Source organism: Stylophora pistillata, chromosome 2, assembly GCF_964205215.1.
Source record: "Stylophora pistillata chromosome 2, jaStyPist1.2, whole genome shotgun sequence".
Taxonomy (NCBI): domain Eukaryota; kingdom Metazoa; phylum Cnidaria; class Anthozoa; order Scleractinia; family Pocilloporidae; genus Stylophora; species Stylophora pistillata.
The window spans coordinates 27,007,202-27,026,303 of NC_142520.1; the positions used below are offsets into that span (position 1 = coordinate 27,007,202).

A 19,102-nucleotide genomic window follows, 5' to 3' on the forward strand; every position below is an offset into this window, starting at 1 on the left:
TTTCTTGAAGTGGTTCCGTGGTAGAACGCAACTGCTTGCGATTGCGCCTGTAGAATCTACCATTGACTTCAACTTTGTAACTGCGAGGTGCGACTTTAGAAGAAACAACTGCTTTTGACCACTTTGTTTCTCCAGGCATTTTCATGCGCACTAGGTCACCTGATTTGAGTTCTGAGAGTTGTTTAGCATGCTGGTCGAAATGTTTAGCTTGCTTGACACGATCCCTTTTGAGAAGATCACTAACTGTCAGGTCAGTCTTGAGTAACGACTCTGAGAAGGGTAGAAGTGTCTTTGTTCGGCGACCAAAAAGTCGTTGGCAGGGAGACATACCTGTAGCAGCAGTGGGGGTGTTATGGTGATCCAATAAACCAAGATATGGATCGGATTGGGACAGAAGAGCTTTCATCATTAAAGTCTTGCAGGTTTTGACTGCACTTTCGGCCATCCCATTAGCTTGTGGATAGTGTGGTGACGTAGTGACGTGAGTGAACTTCCATGTTGCTGCAAATCTTCGGAACTCTGAGGATGTATACTGAGGACCATTGTCAGAAACTACATAGTCGGGCACCCCATGTCGCGAAAAATGCATCTTCAGCTTGTGAATGACTGTCTGGGACGAAGTGTCGGGAAGATGATCCAGCTCAATAAAGTTGCTGTAATAATCAACTAATACAAGGTAGTTTCGGTTCTCAAAGGTAAACAAATCTGTTCCAACTCGTTGCCATGGCCTGTCAGGAACCGGGTGAGGCTGAAGAGGTTCGCTGGCTTGTTCAGGTCTCACTCTTTGGCATATGGAGCATTTATCAATACGATTCTTGAGTTGTGCAGACATTCCTGGCCAGAAGAAAACCTCTCTGGCCCTTCGAAGGCATGCTTGGAGTCCCTGATGAGACTTGTGTGTTTCTTCTATCATATCACGGCGAAGGCTCTCTGGGACAACGATCTTCGTTCCTTTAAAAACTAGGCTATTTTGGAGCGTCATTTCATCTCGGTATTTGAAGAAAGGCTGTGCGCTTGTAGGTACCATGGACGTTTTTGTAGGCCAGCCAGCGCGTATAACTTGTGACAACGCCTGTAAAGATTCATCCTTTGCCGTTTCCACTTGAAACTTGGCAAGTGTCGACTCTGATATCGACAAGTCTTCAACAAAGTTGACAGTTTCTAGATCTTTATAGCAGGTTGAGGTGCTAGCATTTGGTATCTTTGACTGCCTAGGTAGAACGCGAGAGAGTGCGTCAGCAATATACATCTCTTTGCCTGGCTTGTAAGTGAGATTCAAGTCAAATCTTTGAAGACGAAGCATCATACGCTGTAATCTCTTAGAAGCTGTATTGATTGGCTTATTCTGTATAGCAATCAGAGGCTTGTGATCTGTTTCGACTGTGACGTGCTTGCCATAAATGTAATGTTCGAAGTGCTCACAAGAGAACAGAACAGCTAGGAGCTCCTTCTCAATTTGAGCGTAATTTTGCTCTGTCGACGTCAGTGCTCTGTTAGCGTAGTGAACTTGCTGTCCTTCCTGAAGTAGAGTTGCACCAATGCCATACTGTGAGGCATCGCACTGTATAGTGACATTCTTGCTCACGTCGAAGTACTGTAGGACTGGGGCTTTAGTGATGAGCTCTTTAATCTCCTTGAAGGCTTTATCTTGAGGGTGTTGCCAATGCCATTCTATTTCCTTCTTTTCCAACTGTCTTAAAGGCTGTGATGCTGTAGACAGATGTTGGCAGAATTTCGCCAGATACTGCACCATTCCTAAAAACGTTTTGAGTTCTGCGAGATTGGTGGGCACTGGGTAGTCCACTATAGCCTGTACCTTTGACGGGTCAGGTTTTAGACCTTCCGCTGTAAGGAGGTGTCCTATGAAAGGAACTTGTGACTGTCGAAGTTTCAACTTCTCGCTGTTGAGAGTGAGGTTTCTTTCTCTTGCGCGATTGAGGAAAGCCTTGAGATTCTGATCGTGGTTGGCAATTGCAGCTTCATTAGAGTCTCCAAAACCGCAAACTAGGAAATCATCGGCGATGACTTCAACACCTGTGAGTCCTTCTACTAGCTCGTGCATTCGTTGTTGCCATACTTCCGGGGCTGAGTTTATTCCGAATGGCATTCTGAGCCATCGATAGCGACCAAAAGGTGTGTTCATGGTTGTCAAGTAACTACTCCTTTCGTCAAGTTGTACTTGCCAGAATCCACATTTGGCATCTAACACGCTAAAGACTTTAGCACCACTAAGGCGAGTTGCTACTTCCTCGATAGTTGGAAGTGGATAATGCGAGCGTTGCACTGCGCGGTTGAGATCTCGAGGATCCAGACATACTCGTATTTTCCCGTTAGATTTCTTCACTATAACAAGGCTAGAGACCCATGATGTCGGCTCAATTACCTTGGCGAGGATACCACTCTTCACCATGTTATCCAGCTCTAACTTGAGGGTATCTCGAAGTGGGACTGGTACTTTACGAGGCGGATGTACAACCGGGCGGAAACCTTCGTCCACTTGAATGGAGTAGGTTCCTTCCAGGCATCCAATCCCAGTGAAGATATCGGTAAATTCATAGAGGATAGGATCACTTCTAACATTTGACGAGACGTCAATTCTTTCGCCGTGAGTCGCGTTTACGTCAGCATCCAGGATTTTGACCAGGTTCATCTTTTCACACGTCGTTCGACAGAGGAGTGGTGTCAAATCTTGCTTCACAATGTGATAAAGAACTCCATATTTTCTTCCTTTCCGTTCAGTAAGTAGGCGGATTTGACCAAGTGGCCAGACTACAGTCTTGTTGTGCATGATGAGCCTTGTAAACGACTGTTCAAGGTTTTTACACTGTTTGTCTCCTGTAGCTCGGATGTAGGCACTTTTGGGGAGGATGTTACATGAAGCACCTGTATCAATCTGAAGTTGTACTTCGGCATTATTATTAAGGCACGCTGTCACATAAGCTGATGCGGGGGAGGGTTTATGGCTGTAGATTTCACAATCTTGTACGTGATTGACAGAGCGAGTGTCGCATTTTTTCGCAAAGTGTCCTTCTTTGCCTCATTTGGAGCATTTCTTGCCGACAGCCGGGCAAGCTGACTTTTTCATTTCGTGAACAGTACCACAAAACTTGCATTCTCGAGTGTATACATTGTTGGGGTTACCAGAACTTTTCCCTCTTGGCTTCCACGGAGGAGTCCACTCCTTACCTGAGGCGTGTTTATGCGGTGTTGTATCCTCAGACTGGTCTTTGACGGTTTCGTTTTCTTGGCCTTTACCCTATTCACGTTAGCTTCCTCAGTTGTCATGTCTAATGCGCGTATATCAGTTAACTCTTGTGTTCGCAAAATATCCAAGGCGTTATCCAAAGTGAGATCTTTTTTCTCTAAAAGTTTCTTACGTGATCGATCATTCTTGACTCCAAGGATGAGGCGGTCTCTTATCAAGCTGTCTCTTAGGGTCATGAACCCACAGTGTTCAGAAAGGCGCATCAGTGCTGTGCAATATTGATCGACACTTTCTCCTGGTTCTTGCTCTCTCTTGTTGAAGAGATATCGTTCATACGTCTGATTTCGTTGCGGCAGACAACGAGATTCAAATTTAGCCAGGACGTCATCAATATTGTCAGCGCTTTCGTCTTCAGCGAAGGTAAAGGTGTCAAACAATTGGACTCCTTCTCTTCCAACGATGTTAAGAAAATGAGCAACACGGACTGGGCCGTCCTTTTGACTGATTCCAGCCGCTCGTTCATAGATTTGCCATGCTCTCTTAAAGTGTAACCAGTTATCGCCTCTACGTGACCTGTCTTCGAGATTAAGAGGTTCTGGAGGTTTGGCTAGCGGTACTGTGGTGGTATAGATCGGTGCAGCAGCCGATGAACCAGAAGATTGCTGACTACCAGAGGTCGAGGCCATGACCAAAATAAAATAGACTTCCACTAACAACAACAAAGCTCGTGGATGTTACTCCCACTCCTGACACCAAGTTTTGTCCTTTATGACGTGAGAGAGCAAGATAGGGAGTCTGAGTCCAGTAAGCTTCTTTGAACACAAACTTTAATTGCTGGAGAGGCAGGTTACCTTTAGAGCTATCGATATAACAACAACATGACGGCTAACTTGTCTCAATGTTCACTCGTGTAACTCGAGAACTAGATTGGAATGTACGAAGCGATTACATAACCAGTCCAGAAGGTTACATAACATTCGAGGGTTACATAACCTTTAAGTGTTACATAAGAAAGATCAGCTGATCGACATTCAAGAAAGGTCTTGTCGAAGAAAAGCAAATGTTGATTTCCTAAAGGTTTTACATATCATAACAGGAATATTACAGATTATAGATAACTCTAGAAAAGTCTGGGATTGCGTGACAGATTCAGTAAAAATAATTCGATCCTCGTAACACCCTTCCCCTTCAGCAAAAGAAGTTTAGCCGAAGGATGAACTTTCTTGGAGTAATCCTACAATACATCCTATGCCCTAAAACCGTGATTACATTATCACTTCTCCTTACATGACTCGTGATCACAAAAGATCACAAAAATGCTCGCATTTCTGCAAACAATAGAAATATCATCCCAACACATTGATCAGTGCTCTCTCTCTCTCTCTCTAGAGCACTATTAGAAACTCACAATACTTCATCTTGAACTACCTCAATGACTTAACTCGTCACTCTAATAACTTCGCAAACAGCTTCTGACTTTGACCACCTAGGTCCTCAATACAACCTTTGAATCGCTTCAACTGTAAATTGTTTAACTCTGGGCATACAAGCAATGATAACTGTCAATAATACTGGATGGTTCAAACTACAGGGTGAAATAGTTCTTAACTACATTCTTACGAGGATCACCAATTACTGTAAGTAACTGCTCATGTCACTACAATAACAAACATAGGCATGCTACGTATGCAGGAGTTATTTTTTTGGATACGTAGGTTGAAATGGGACACTATATTACTGATGCTGGTGTCTGAATTGTTGGCAAAAATAAACTGCATTGGTACAACGCTTCCTGCAGTCCCCTCCACAGCCCTAATTTGAACTTGTCACGCAACGCTATCTCTCTCTCCAACATTGCATGACGAGACTAAACAACAACCTGCTCGTAGGTTCAAATTGTGCTCATTGCCGTTCCTTCGTCAGAAACAAAGTCCTAGTTATTATTCTGACTATTAAGGGCCAGAATCAGAAATTATGTTTGGTTTTTCCTGTGCAAGAAAATGCACAGTAGCGTGCAGTTTTTAATTGGCGTAAAGTAATGTGGTGGCATATCCAGGGAACGAGGTTGAGTTTTGACATCGAGTGTCAGTCAGATTTGAAGTACTGGCCGCGCATCAACGATAAGCTTGTTACAGTTTATACTCATCTTTCGAGTGAACTTAACTATATTTATTTAAAGTACAAGCCTAATACTGTGAATCACTACTATTGTTAACGTACTGATGAAAACAACAACCCCTGGGAACAGTAATACAACAATCTTATGTAAACGTTGGCGATTGAAACCATCCGTAAATAAATATTGCGAAAAAAACAATTGTACTTTTCTCACCAAAAAAAAAAAACTTGTGGAAGTCACTGCCACATACCTTTAATTTCAATCAGTCAAAAATCTTGAGGTCTATAAAATGCCTTCTGTGATATATCGTTCCGAGGCAAAAAAAAACTTCAAAGGTTTGTTATTAGATGTAAGCAAGAGAAATCCTTGTAAATAAAGTCATCGCGTTCAAATACAACTTTTTATTGAGTGATCCCGCCTTTCCTCCGGCGATTTTAATAATTCCAAATTGTCATGGATGGCATCAACTTGTTCCGAAGTGTTAGTCTCCATAACTCTCCATGTTAACAAACCAAGAAAAGCACTCGACAGCGATTTTGCTAAAACAGCAAAGCCCTCAATTCGAACCAATTCAATTCAATCCACTGATCCACAAATCCGGCCCAAATATAGGCTCCGTGTAGCTTCTTGTTAAGTAACAGATGGTTGCCTCAAAATACTCTTCCATATAATTTTGCAGTGGAAAGCTCTATTTAATCTCTTACAGCCTCTGGACAAAGATGTTTTCCGGTCTCCGTTCTTCGAACAAGTGAAAGTAGATTGAACCAAGAGAAAGTATTATTCTTCAAAAGATAATAAGGTGGGCTACTTGATTGGTTGTTGCCTATCTGGACTTTGCCCTTTGCGTGCGAAATACGTGATAAAATGCAGGTTGTTTACAGGAAATTGACACGCAATGGGGTAAAGTCCAGGTTAGCTGTAAGCGAATTTTATTGGTGGAAAACGTCTAAGCACTTGAGAGTTGCGTGGAAAATTAACCGACCGTACCATTCTGCCCCTTGTGAAATATTTTTCATTGAGGTAGATTTATGTCATAAAATTTGCGTTGTTTATTGGAAAATGGCATTTCATGATCTAAAAAAATCTAATCCATACTGGCGAGTAAAAGTAACACGCAATTGTAACGGTAAAGTATCTTTTAAGCAATATTTAATTAATGGAAGACTTTTAGAAGCAAAGAAACGGATATGTAACATGGCAGTCGACGCAGAAAGTAAATGTAACTTGGTGGTCGTTTCAACCGCTGCTAAAAGAACAACCATATGGCAAAAAAGAGATTATCAATCAAATATGATTTACGCAAATATCTTGCGCAAGATTTACCAGAGTCAGTAAAACTAGCCTTTCCGAAACAACACGCTATAGTGCTAAATTCGTGTTAGGCCTCCAGCTGACGGTGTATGCGTCGTACGTGAAGGAGCGGTACACAAAACATGCACGTTTTAACTCGCTAATCGGTAGAAAAAGTTCCCTGACGACCTTTCAAATCCAGACAGATCATAGCGATAAAATCCTCACGAAGGACATGAGCCATTACACTGAATAGATGATCTTACAACTCTTGTAGATGTCTTCTTACCTCGTTCCTTGAGCGAAATTCAAAATTGGAATCTCTGATTAACTCATATAAAGCAATGAAATATCCTGAAGTTGCTCCTATCAACATCTGAAGTAACATTTGATTCAAAATTTTTCTCATGTTCCACTCAGTCTCCTTCAGAAGGAAGAATAAGCATAGTCGTACAACGATCACAACTCCACCACTTTCCCAACACGACTGATACATTTCCTTAATTCGCGAACCGCTCTCTCCGACGTTGATTTGCTGAAATTTGAAGACCTGTCAAACCACAAATTAGCAAGAACGCTCTGATTGGTGCGAAATCGAAAAATACTACAATCTGATTGGTTTGGGATACACCAAAAATTGGGCCAATCACATTGCGTTGAGATACACCAAAAAAAAGATGTGCCAATCACATCGCTTAGAGATACACCAAATTGAGCTGATCAGATTACACTACACCACAATACACCAATCTATACGCTAACATATAGTTTTTTTTTGTTTTTTTAAATAACTCAAAAATACGAAGCGGACAGAAAAGAAATAACTAGTTGGTAATAAAAGATTTTCCCAGACAAGGAAATGACTGCGAAGCAGCGAATTGACTCGCGGACAGGGAAATGTCTGCTGACAGCGGAAATGCCTCCCGGACAGGAATTTCACCCGGACAGGAATTTCTCCCGGACAGGGAAATGACTCCCGGACAGGGAAATGACTCCCGGACAGGCCCCCAATTTTGTTACGTGCACGAATGACCTACAAATGTCCGCTAACAAAGCATATATGAAAATAGACTCCCGAGTACGATATATGGCACGCAACAAAAATGTAACAACAAGCAGTTACCCATTTTAACTTTTATTTAATTAGTTTTACATTGTCTAATTTACTTAGGTTAACGATTAAGTTAAGCAGTTCATAAAGCAGGCTTACAATCCTTCATGCCGTGTAAGTGTTCGTCGTCTTGATCAACTTCCAATTCCAACATCCGCCGACTGAAGACCACAGCGCTTGGCTTTCTCGATTTATCGCATTCTTTCCTTGTACTCAAACTCTTCCGGAGGACTCCATTGTAAACTCTGTATTCTCTATCTTCTTCCTCTCTCGACTATCGTCTTTTTCATCTCTTTCTTCTCTCTGGATATCGCAAGGTCAAAAGGTCATAGCCTCGACATATCATAGCTTCCAAAAGTTCAGTCAGCAAGCCACGAGGGTAAGCCCTCGGGCAAATCTCTTTTGTACTTCTCACAAGCCAGCTTTTAAACGTTTACTTTAGTTATCTAGAATGTTCTATTACTATTTATAGCGTATTACAAGTTGTACTATTTTTGGAAACTGCTGAGTCACATGAAAGAAGTTTCTGGAATATTACAGATTATAGATAATTCTAGAAAAGTCTGGGATTGCGTGACAGATTCAGTAAAAATAATTCGATCCTCATAACAAGTGTCTCTTTACATCCCTCCATTTCTTGGAGAAAATGCTCAAATGTCAAAGGAGAATGTAATCACAACCCAACAGATTGCAAGTGTCAGGATCCACATAGAGAGGGCGATCAATTTAATCAAGAACTACCATATTTGGGATGGTGAAGTGCCACTGAATCTCATAGGACTGCTCAATCAGATGTGGAGTGTATGTGCATTTCTGACTAATGCACGCAATCCACTTATTTCAGTCTAGTAGAGTGATTTTCATGGAAGTATGAAAATCTTTGAGACCTTTCATCTAAGTACTAAACATGTGAACAATAAGATGTACTAAATAGTACATTTTCATGACAAAATCCTTTTTCTTCATGAATTCAAGTAATAATACTTGTTTTACAGTAAAGTTCATTGCTAAATTATTCAAAGGTTATTCAAGTCACTGAGGTGATGATACTGATGGTATCTCATGAAAGCTTAAGTAGTTCAAATCAGTTATACTCTTAATCCTGCCTTAAATTGCAAAATTTGACAGCTGCTTTTTTAAGAAAATGCTGAGAATAATACTCCTTCAATTTCTCTTTAAGTGTGCCTCAGAACTGACCATTGAATGGAATTCTTTGTATGCTCATTCCTGCATTGGTATATACCACAAAGTCACACCACATAGCCTTAGCTACCCCCATTTGTCCTTGCACTTGATAGTAATAATCATGATTCTCCTTGAGTTTTGGTTTCCCATCAATTTCTCCACAAAAGAATGTTTGGTCTGAGCATGCCTCCAATGGAGTCACATAGGATTTTGTATATGGGCACTTAATCTCCACTAAGCCATACTGATCTTCACAGGTTACATCAATAACTTTACTATCAGGGGAAGCCCCAAGGAAGGGTGCATCCATGGCTACGACTAGGCCTGACTTTAATAAAACAACAGGTCTTCTGATTGAGTACATATATTTTTGATATTGTCTTAATGCAATTGATTCATATCTCTGACCATGTTCAGTGTACTTTGAATAAAAAGGGATAGGAGTGATCAGACTGTTCACAAGTGTTTCATGATTTCTTAGTCTTGTGCATACTTTCTTGAAATTAGAAGCAGTGATTCTGTATTGTCGCTCATTTTTCCATTCATCTGATGTAGACTGACCTTGAGTTTTTTCCTCAATCTCATTTAATTTATCACCATCAACCAAGAGGTGATTAAGTAAATTGACTCCCTCCTGATCAAGCTTATCTGGCAATTTGAAAGGTTCAGTGGATTTTAATGGGAATTTAGGATATTCTTTTGGGAGACTCCTCTTATCTTGGGGTTTGTTTGGTACAGATCCTAATTCACAGGACACTTTAAAATTTGACTCTGTGAACTGAAGTTGGTAGCTTGCAAAAGAACCAGAGGGACTCCTGCCAAATTTTGTTTCTTTTAAGCCAGGATTTTCAGTGGTGTTAAGGATTGGGGCTAAGGGCATACTGGGGTTAACTGCCATTAAGTCAGCTTTCAACTTGTCTTCATCTTCAGCCTGGGACTCCAAGTTGTTTCTTGCCTCGTATAATATACACTTGAATCCTTCCTCTCTTGGTTTGCTTGCTGTAAAATCATCTAATTTGGTTTTCTTAACCCTGACTTCCATGATTGGCTTTGGCGTTATTTTGTCTCCTCTCCCTTTCTTGTGCCACAATTGCAGTGAAGATGTACATGCAGTAGTAGGATTCATGTCATCCTCCGAGTCTAGTTGTGTGGCATCTCTGCATGCATATAAGGAAAATTTACAAAGCTTTAGCATTAAAGCTAAAACATGATTGCAGAGTCCCACTTTACCAGCCACGCATGTGCAAGATGCTTCCTTGACTTCACCAGTTATGAGGTCAAGAGCTACTTTCAACTTGTGTGGAGCTTCATTTTTTTAAAACTGTGGTAACAAAGCGGCTTAAAATAGAAATAGCGATTGTCACTTGCAGCTTCTATCTGTTTCAGATACTCGTCAAGCAAGAAGTTCTTTGCCTTTTGAAGTCCAGTAGGAAGAGAATGGCCTTTACCTCGAGGATCGATGACTTTACCGGTTTTTGATATATGCGCATCCAACTCTGCCCTGTTAAAAGCTGGCATTTTCTGTAAGCGGGATGACCAACCATCCGCTGGAAACTTGACTGCAGCAGGACTGCTCTTAGGTTGTGTCTGGATGGCATTCCCCTGTTCTCGTCGCTGTTTACGCTTCGTATATAATTTATTTTCGTCTGGATCGACTACATTTTTGTCTTTTCCAGTCTTGATATACTCTTCCCCCCTTCAAATTGAGCGAGAAAAATTTCAAATGTTTCATTTACATGTACGTATCCTGATTCGTATCCAACAGTTAATTAAGGTGCGGAACCGCACTTTCACTCAAAGACGATCGAATCTGAGCGATCTACAACTTTACATTCTGAATTCAATATCTCTTTGGATCAGTTAGGACATTTTATGAGTTTTCTTTCTTTAATGGACAATAATATCTATGAGCTTCTTAATACTTTAAAAGTAGAATCAATTGTTGTCGTCTCACCTTTTAACAAGTTGGGCTTTCGTCTTTAGACCTTTGGCGGTATCTCCTCTGCATTTTGGCCAGAATGTTAAGTCTTGAACTTTTAAATTAGCTGGAGCTCTCCCACTTAATGATGAACCACGAATATCTGCTTCTGAGAGCTTTAAATTGTTTGAAACCGAGCTCATTATGTGTTACTTGCCAGGTAAAAGTATCCGAAGAAACACACAGTGGCGCGACCGACCTCGCTTTCGTGTAAACTTGTTACCAGCCTTCTCAAGCAAATTTTCATTATGCATAGCGTGTATACACACGCTCCGCACGTACTAAATCAATCACATCCAAAAATAGCTAAAGAACCTAACTGCAACGTAAAGCACTGCCACGCAAGTGACGCGTGTAACTGTAACTTAAAGCGCCGTCACGCAAATGACGCGCATCAACAACCGTCGTTGATCGCTTTTGAACGTGACGTGAATCTGCCCGATTGGCCGCCCATGTCGTTGAAATTATCGTTCATCGTATCTAAGGGCCTGATTACATGAGCCGAGCTGGCCCGGTTAGCCGGGCTGATTTCTTTTGTTTTCACGCTTTGGCGAACACCAAAACAAAAGAAATCAGCCCGGCTAACAGGGCCAGCCTGGCTCATGTAATCAGGCCCTGAGAAGGTTTTGCTGGTTAGTAAACATTTGCTGTCCCTTTCTGTATTTATAAAATCGAATATCTTTGCCAATGTGTCAGTAGTTGCACTGTGTACGCCAATAACATCTCAGAGAAGATCACATTTAATATGACAACCGATCGGCCGGGCGAAGTTTGCTTTGAGACAGTTTTCGTTGTAACATTTTGATGCAACGAATGTCTTGCAGAGGATTTACTTCAGTAATTTAATGCGAGAATTTTCTTCATATATATTTTGTCATCATTGTCTGAGCTCTTGATGAGGTTGTCTAGCCTTTAACCTTTAATCTTTAATCGAGATACTCCTAAAACAGTAATAACTATACTAGGAGGACTAATTACAAAGAATAAAATTTAAATAATTTATATACAGTTTAAGGTTTAACAATATAAGTAAAACAAAACTTGGATAAAGAAAAACTTGGATAAAACAAAATGATATAAATAGCGTGAAGATAAAATTAGTACGGGCTAAACGACCTAATAAATGAAAGAGCATTTGATCTAAATATATCTAAATTAACAATGTTAGAAGAGCTTAGAGATATATTGTTCCATAAAACTACTGTCCTTGAATAAAAAGAATATTTGTACATTCACTTTCACGATCATCCACCCAAATCAGATTTAACCATTATTTTCTTCATTTCCAATAATTAGTCGTTGTAATTGAGACTACCATAAGAGCGAGTAATTCGAAAGCTTTGAGTTTGAAACGTTTTCTCGTTGTAGTAGTAGTAACGTAGTAAAACTTTATTAAAAGTGCCAAGAGCCGTCTAGCTAGGGAAAAATCTATTACTGATTTGGGGACACTAAAAGAGACAAAAGATTAGGAGCTATTTACAGTAGTATATATATTAAAACTAACATATACGTTTCATAACCGCAGTTCATATATATGTATTTCATATATATTTGTTGTTAGAAAATCTATTTATTTGAGCAATAGTGAAAATCAGACCCGAAAAAAAAATTTCAGGCCTGTACGGGATTCGAACCACTGACCTCTGCGATACTAGTGCAGCGCTCTACCAATTGAGCTAACAAGCCAACTGGGAGCAGGCCATCAAATTAATTCGATATAAACCCGTAGATGATAAATCAAACAACAACAAACATATGAAACATATGTGTGAACTGCGGTTATGAGACGTATATGAGAACGATCCTTCGCAGTAAGGATCGTTCTCATATACGTCTCATAACCGCAGTTCACACATATGTTTCATATGTTTGTTGTTGTTTGATTTATCATCTACGGGTTTATATCGAATTAATTTGATGGCCTGCTCCCAGTTGGCTTGTTAGCTCAATTGGTAGAGCGCTGCACTAGTATCGCAGAGGTCAGTGGTTCGAATCCCGTACAGGCCTGAAATTTTTTTTTCGGGTCTGATTTTCACTATTGCTCAAATAGTGCTTTACTGCGAAGGATCGTTCTCATATACGTCTCATAACCGCAGTTCACACATATGTTTCATATGTTTGTTGTTGTTAGAAAATCTATTGTTAACTAGTTACAGGATTTGTAATAAAAATATACAAAATTCAAGAGGAGCAGAGGCTACAGCATGTGCAGCCATCATGCAAGAGCTTACTTATACTGAGTTGGCGTATCTTTCCTTTGAACGACTTGAGGGTCTCGACCTCCCTTATACTCTTGGGTAGTTTTGTCCGTAGCCTGGGCCCTAGAAATCTAATAGAGTGTTTGCCAGAAGTGACAGTTTCATACCTGGGTATAGGAAATCAGCTTGCCTTAAATTGTAATTACTACTGTGTACTTTAAAGATATTGCTTATATATGCAGGACAGAGTTTATGCTTTGCTTTGTACATGAGGATGCACAGGTCCTGTAAGCGCCTATTTAGTAGAGTGGGCAAATCTGTCCTCTCTAATAACTGTTTGTAACTAGAATTATAGTTCTTGAAAACCGCCCTAAGTCCTCTTTCTTGTAGTCTTTCAAACTTTTGAGTGTCGCTCGCTTTGCAAAAGTGCCACACTAGGTGACAATACATGAGGTATGGTAGAACCGCGCTTTTGAACAGTATTAGCTTAGATTTCGTAGGAATTAAATTACGTAATCTCATTAGAAGGCCAATTCCCTGACTAGCTTTTTCGCAGATAGAGATTATATGCTCAGAGAATTTTAGCTTGGAATCTAACTCTACTCCTAAAAGTTCAATGTTATCTTTGGTTTGGATTTCACCGTCATTCACACAGATGTTACTGTCATTTTGAGTGAAGCCCAAGTTCAAAACCTGATATTTCTTAAGGTTTCCCGCCAGTAAGTTAGAGTCATACCACGTTGTTGCCAAGTTGGCACTATCCTTTAACTGGGATGTGACATTGTGCCGAGAAACTCAAAATGCGCGACGTTACAAACGTCTTTACATACTGTCATCTAAACGCAGTTTCTCAATTACATTTTAAAACGCAACAGCAGTAGTATCACCGTGTAACATTAACTGGTCTTTAAAAGATTCCAAATGAACCAATTTTCTCTTCATAACGTGGCTAGAGAATTTCACAATTATAACCAAAAGGTCTTTTTTAACCCATGACACTGCAGAGTGACCAGCGTCTAATTTCTCATCACAATATCAGCCCTGAATCAAACAGTAAAGTCAGGAGAACAACGGAAATGATCACCAACTGAAAAAGCTCTTGATTGTTAAACAGATTCTCACATTGCTAGGAATATTTCAATTATGTCACAGGTGCTTGTGACCTTAGGCAACCAAATGATTGGAAAGAAGCGCTAGAGCTCTACAAAATTCTTCTGCAGTTTGCCTGTTATGGAAGCATGTGACTAGCACCGACGTAATTATTATGAAAGTAACTTCAGGAATTGATCGTTTTAGCAGTTGCTACACCACCGAGAATGAGACCGTGATACATAGATGGATGGAGGGATGGATGGGTTAGTTCACCACTCCCCATGGGGCTTTTCAGGGTCATTCTTACAACACTGTGAGGGGGACTTTTACTAGACTGCCTTTAGCAGTTAACAACGAATCAAAGGAAGTTGAAGGTGCCCCCACCCCCCAGTTCTAATGAAAATTCTAACAGAACTCTTTAATTTAAATTTCCTAAAGTTGCTTTAATTGTGATCTTTAATCGCTTCTTAACTAGTTCATTTTGAAAATCAAACAAGAGTTATTGACTAAACGCTCTAATGTAAGGGTGGGTGTTTCCCACAAAAGAATGCAACGAGACACTAAACATGTAACAAGTATGTGAGCCTAATGGCGTCACCACCAGGAGCTCTTCTCTACAAATTAAACATTAGTTTTCAAGTTATTTTAAATTGAAAAAAATAAACACATTCTTTACATATATAATTCCTACCTAGAGAAGAACAAATTGCGACACATTTGTCGACTAAAACGTAAAATGAAAAACAAAAGTTATCGCTTCTGTAAATTATTTTTCCCCAATTAATATGAACAGACCAATAAATGTTGTACAAGAAAACAAGGAAAAATTAATGGTGATTTTGAAGCTGCACTGAGATCAGCAGTTTGGGTTATTTGTAGTCTCCGCCTCATGGCTTTCCAAGGGCCTGTCCTTTGCAAAATGCTGATATAAATACATTTTTAAAGTCATAATAAGTTTTCATGTGGCTCACATATTACTACCATGGCACAGACAACTGCTAAAGGAAAGCATATGGAGTGTGTTGGGTTGCGAACAACACAATCTAAGTTGAAGATATAATAACTTTTTATAAACTGAAGTGTGGTCACCATAACTATTCATTTGAAAGTTATTTTGATTTTTGCTCAGACCAAAGATTTAGGTCATATTCTAGTAATAAATTAAAGATTAACAAAGTCATAACAGAATTATTCAAAGGAACTTTCTTTAATAGATTACCATATTTATGGAACAACTTGCCTGACAAACTTAGGACCTCAAATTTAAACCTATCATTATTTAATAAACAATGTAATGAGTTCTATAAAAAGAAGAGCTTCGATGCTGACCGCCCGCATCTTACTTGGACGTGGTGATCGATGTACAATTATTTTCTGAGTAGAATAATCTAGGATGCGACGTATTAGCAATTATATCTTTTTACATTCAACACGTGATTTCATGTATTTTTCCTTTTCATTATGTGTCTGTTGTAGTTTTTTGGGTGGACTAGCTCGAATGGTTTGCATGTTCCCTTCTAGTCCTTCCCTACTGCAATTTTTTTTGTTTGCTTTTTGTTTTTGTTTTTTTGTTTTTTGTTTTTTTGTTTTGTTTTTTTGTTTTTTGGTCTTTTAGTTCTTAGTAGGTAGTTAATTGTTTTCTTATGGAACTTAGTTAATGCAGTGAAAATGGAACAAGTTAAATTAAAATTAATCGTGATGATACTTAACTGTGATTTCAATTTTTTCACTGTTCAACTGCCTGTGTTTTTGCCTGGTAAACCATCCCAGAATACTGGCAGAGGTTAAGCCAGCTATTTCAAACATCTCATTCACTGACTCTGCAACGGACTCTGGAATTTCTATATCATTCTCTCTGTTGAATTGAGTTTCCGCTATATTGGTAGTGGCTGGGTAACCCCTCATCGTTGAAAGATCCACTTGCGGTAAATCCGAGGAGAAGCATGATTTCATCTACATCTACATAAATTTTAATTCCTACAATGGGAATACCCATCACTGCGAGACGTTTCCACTGTGTGAGTCTTTGTTTGCACCATAAAGTTTTTGTTTGTGCCGAGGACTTTTTTGTTCGCACCATGACAGTTTTTGTTTGGGCCATAAAGTTTTTGTTTGTGCTAAGGAGATTTTTTTTGTGCCGTGGAGTTTTTGTCTGTACCATGGCACCTGTGGGCCAGGGTACTTTGGTGTAATTTATTCACGAATTGCGCCATTTGTTATTCTAAATCACGTCTTTTTCCCAGCCAATGATGAACCTTTCTTAGAACACAATTACCAATCCAGATCTCAAGGCTTGTAAAGTAACCAATCTAATTACTCGACATGTCGAGGGAAATAAAAGACAATGTTGACAACTTTTTACAAACCAGCTCAGCACTAAATTAAAAAATATTTGTATTGACTAAAAAAACATCCTATATTTGAGGGAATTAATTTTCCACGTTCTACAATGTTAAATAAAGTTGAAATTGAACTTCATATCCCACAATTTTGGCCTGGAACTACATTTGTGATTACAAATTAAATTTTCACTATACACTTGTTTGATTGTGAAATAACTTGAATGATTTCAAACTTAATTGCACTCCACTTAGTTCAATTACCATTCTGTATGGTGGAAATAGCTGTCTAACATCTCTGTTATTTTCAAACAAAAACTGCACTTTTGAGAAATTTAAATGGAAATTTTTAGAAAAGTATTTTGCTTCTGGACCCTCGCCCACCCGAGCCATGTTACTGAATGGGTTGGGGTAGGGGAGATTCCATGTTCGTTCAAATAAATTAAATTTTTCTCTGCCAGCGATCTAGTTTTCTCGATGCATGGACTTCCCTATGGTAGACGCTGGCAAAATTAGACAACTCGATGTATATATAATTGTTTTTGGATCACTACCCATGCTCCATTTAAAGATAACTTTTCTGCCCATCATTTTTAATTTGTACCCAATGGAGACCATACTGGCACACTCGTAATCATGGCAATGAAGGTGTTTACATAGCACATAATAACAAGCTATTTTGTTCCTCATAAAGAATGACTACCTTGATTAATCACAGATATTAAAGATGATAATCATCGTGAAAGTGTTGCCAATATAAGTTACAAAAATAGCCACTTTGTGTTTTTCAGTCAGCTAGACTTCCATCCGTCTCAAAATAAGACATGATAGCAGGAAGTGTTAGCCAGTATATAATAATTTGGATATATCAACAAAGTTGAAATGGTAAATTGGCCACCGTAACGATTATAAAAGCTGACGTTTCGAGCGTTAGCCCTTCGTCGGAGCTCCGACGAAGGGCTAACGCTCGAAACGTCAGCTTTTGTAATCGTTACGGTGGCCAATTTACCATTTTAACTTTGTTGATATATCCAAATTATTTCGTTACCCCCACCGACGTAGCCCCAAACAGTTTCTTTCGAAACTATCAGCCTTTATTCATTAGCCAGTATAAAGCTGTTTCTATAAAGGTTGTTGACAGCAAAGGACCAAAGTGCATGGAACAATCTTCTGAAGTAATCTGGGTCTCTGCTATTCCATTAGTTCTTGCAAGTAAAATGAACCATATAAATACATTCATCAAACCTGTAAATACTTTATCGTTACCACGATATTTTCTCAGATTTCCTTTAAAATAATACTAAGTCAAGGAACTGTCACCTGAAAACTACTCAATAGCTTTTGGGGTTTTTGTATGCCTGTTTGCACTTTTTTTTTGACATCCTTTCTTGAAACAGCTATATAGATGATTATTTACCATTTAAATTACCCATTATTTTAGTTTGTTGCAAATATTTACTGTTTACTGAGGAACTCTGGGGTTGTCAGAACGCAAGATGTGCTTTAAGATTAATAACAGGATTACTTAAGTTTATTAATGAGCTACTAACATTTATCCATGGCCTAAAGCTCATGAATATAAGTACTGTATATATACCCAGTGCTTGAAATTACATCCTCTGTCACTTAGTAGCTGAGCTTTTCACAATTGTCATCAACTTTGTTGTCCAAGCACAGGTGTTTGCCTGGAGAAGTTGCACTGCCTCCTTTAATGGAATGTGAAGCTCCAATCTGCATCACAAATGCATTAGTCAGTAGTCAATTCTTTGTTTGTATGTGCACTGTAAGAACAATTTAAGGTACGTAATACGAGGAAAATATCTTGAAAAGGGCATCTAAGAAATTTCGGAGTTTAAGCAGCCGATCAGAGCGCTTTCACTGGTTGGTTAGGAGAAAATCTTAAAATGAGGCCGGGTGTCACGAAAACTAAGACCTAAGACCGAAACCCCTCGAAAACTAAGACCTTTCGAAAAACTTTTGGGTACGGGATATTTTAAAAGAAAGAAGAAGTCAAGTTGATCTTTATAACCTGGACATAGTTAATAGAGCGAACTATGACCCGGAGGAGCTATACCACAACTTGGGAGATAGTGAATTTTAGTTGGGGTGTTTACATACCTGCTACCGAGCTGCAAAATTAAACGTTGTATATAGATAAGTAAACTTTTCGCTGCTAGATTTACACTGTCTATTTAATTCAGAAAGAAAAAGTGAGCTTTCTGTTTCGCTTTTCACTACACATTTGTGTGGACGGGACCTGTTAACTATTATGCAAATATGATGGTCTAATCAAAGTTCATGTAACTTGACCCCTGTAAATGCGTGACTTTAAATTTGCATGACATTTGTGTTACATTTGGCCTTTTTGCCATTTGATTCCTTCGGATAATCTTTCTCTCCCGCTAATTTTTGTTGTTGCATCGTACGCCCTTTCACTGTTCACTGTTCACGTCCGGTTTTCATCCCAAGTTAACCGCTTAAGTTTTGTTTTCAAGCCACCGGCGTATAAGGACCGATATGTAAGTTGTATTCGCTTGTTTTCGCGTTTGTAGCATTTATGCAAGGTAGCGTTTCTCTTGTTATGA

The 19,102-nt window shown here is 39.3% G+C and overlaps 1 pseudogene; it reads right to left on the reverse strand.

Annotated features, from left to right (window-relative positions):
- Positions 1 to 8,663: 8,663 nt before the first annotated feature.
- LOC148738106 (uncharacterized) lies at positions 8,664 to 11,042 on the reverse strand (annotated as a pseudogene).
- Positions 11,043 to 19,102: the final 8,060 nt, after the last annotated feature.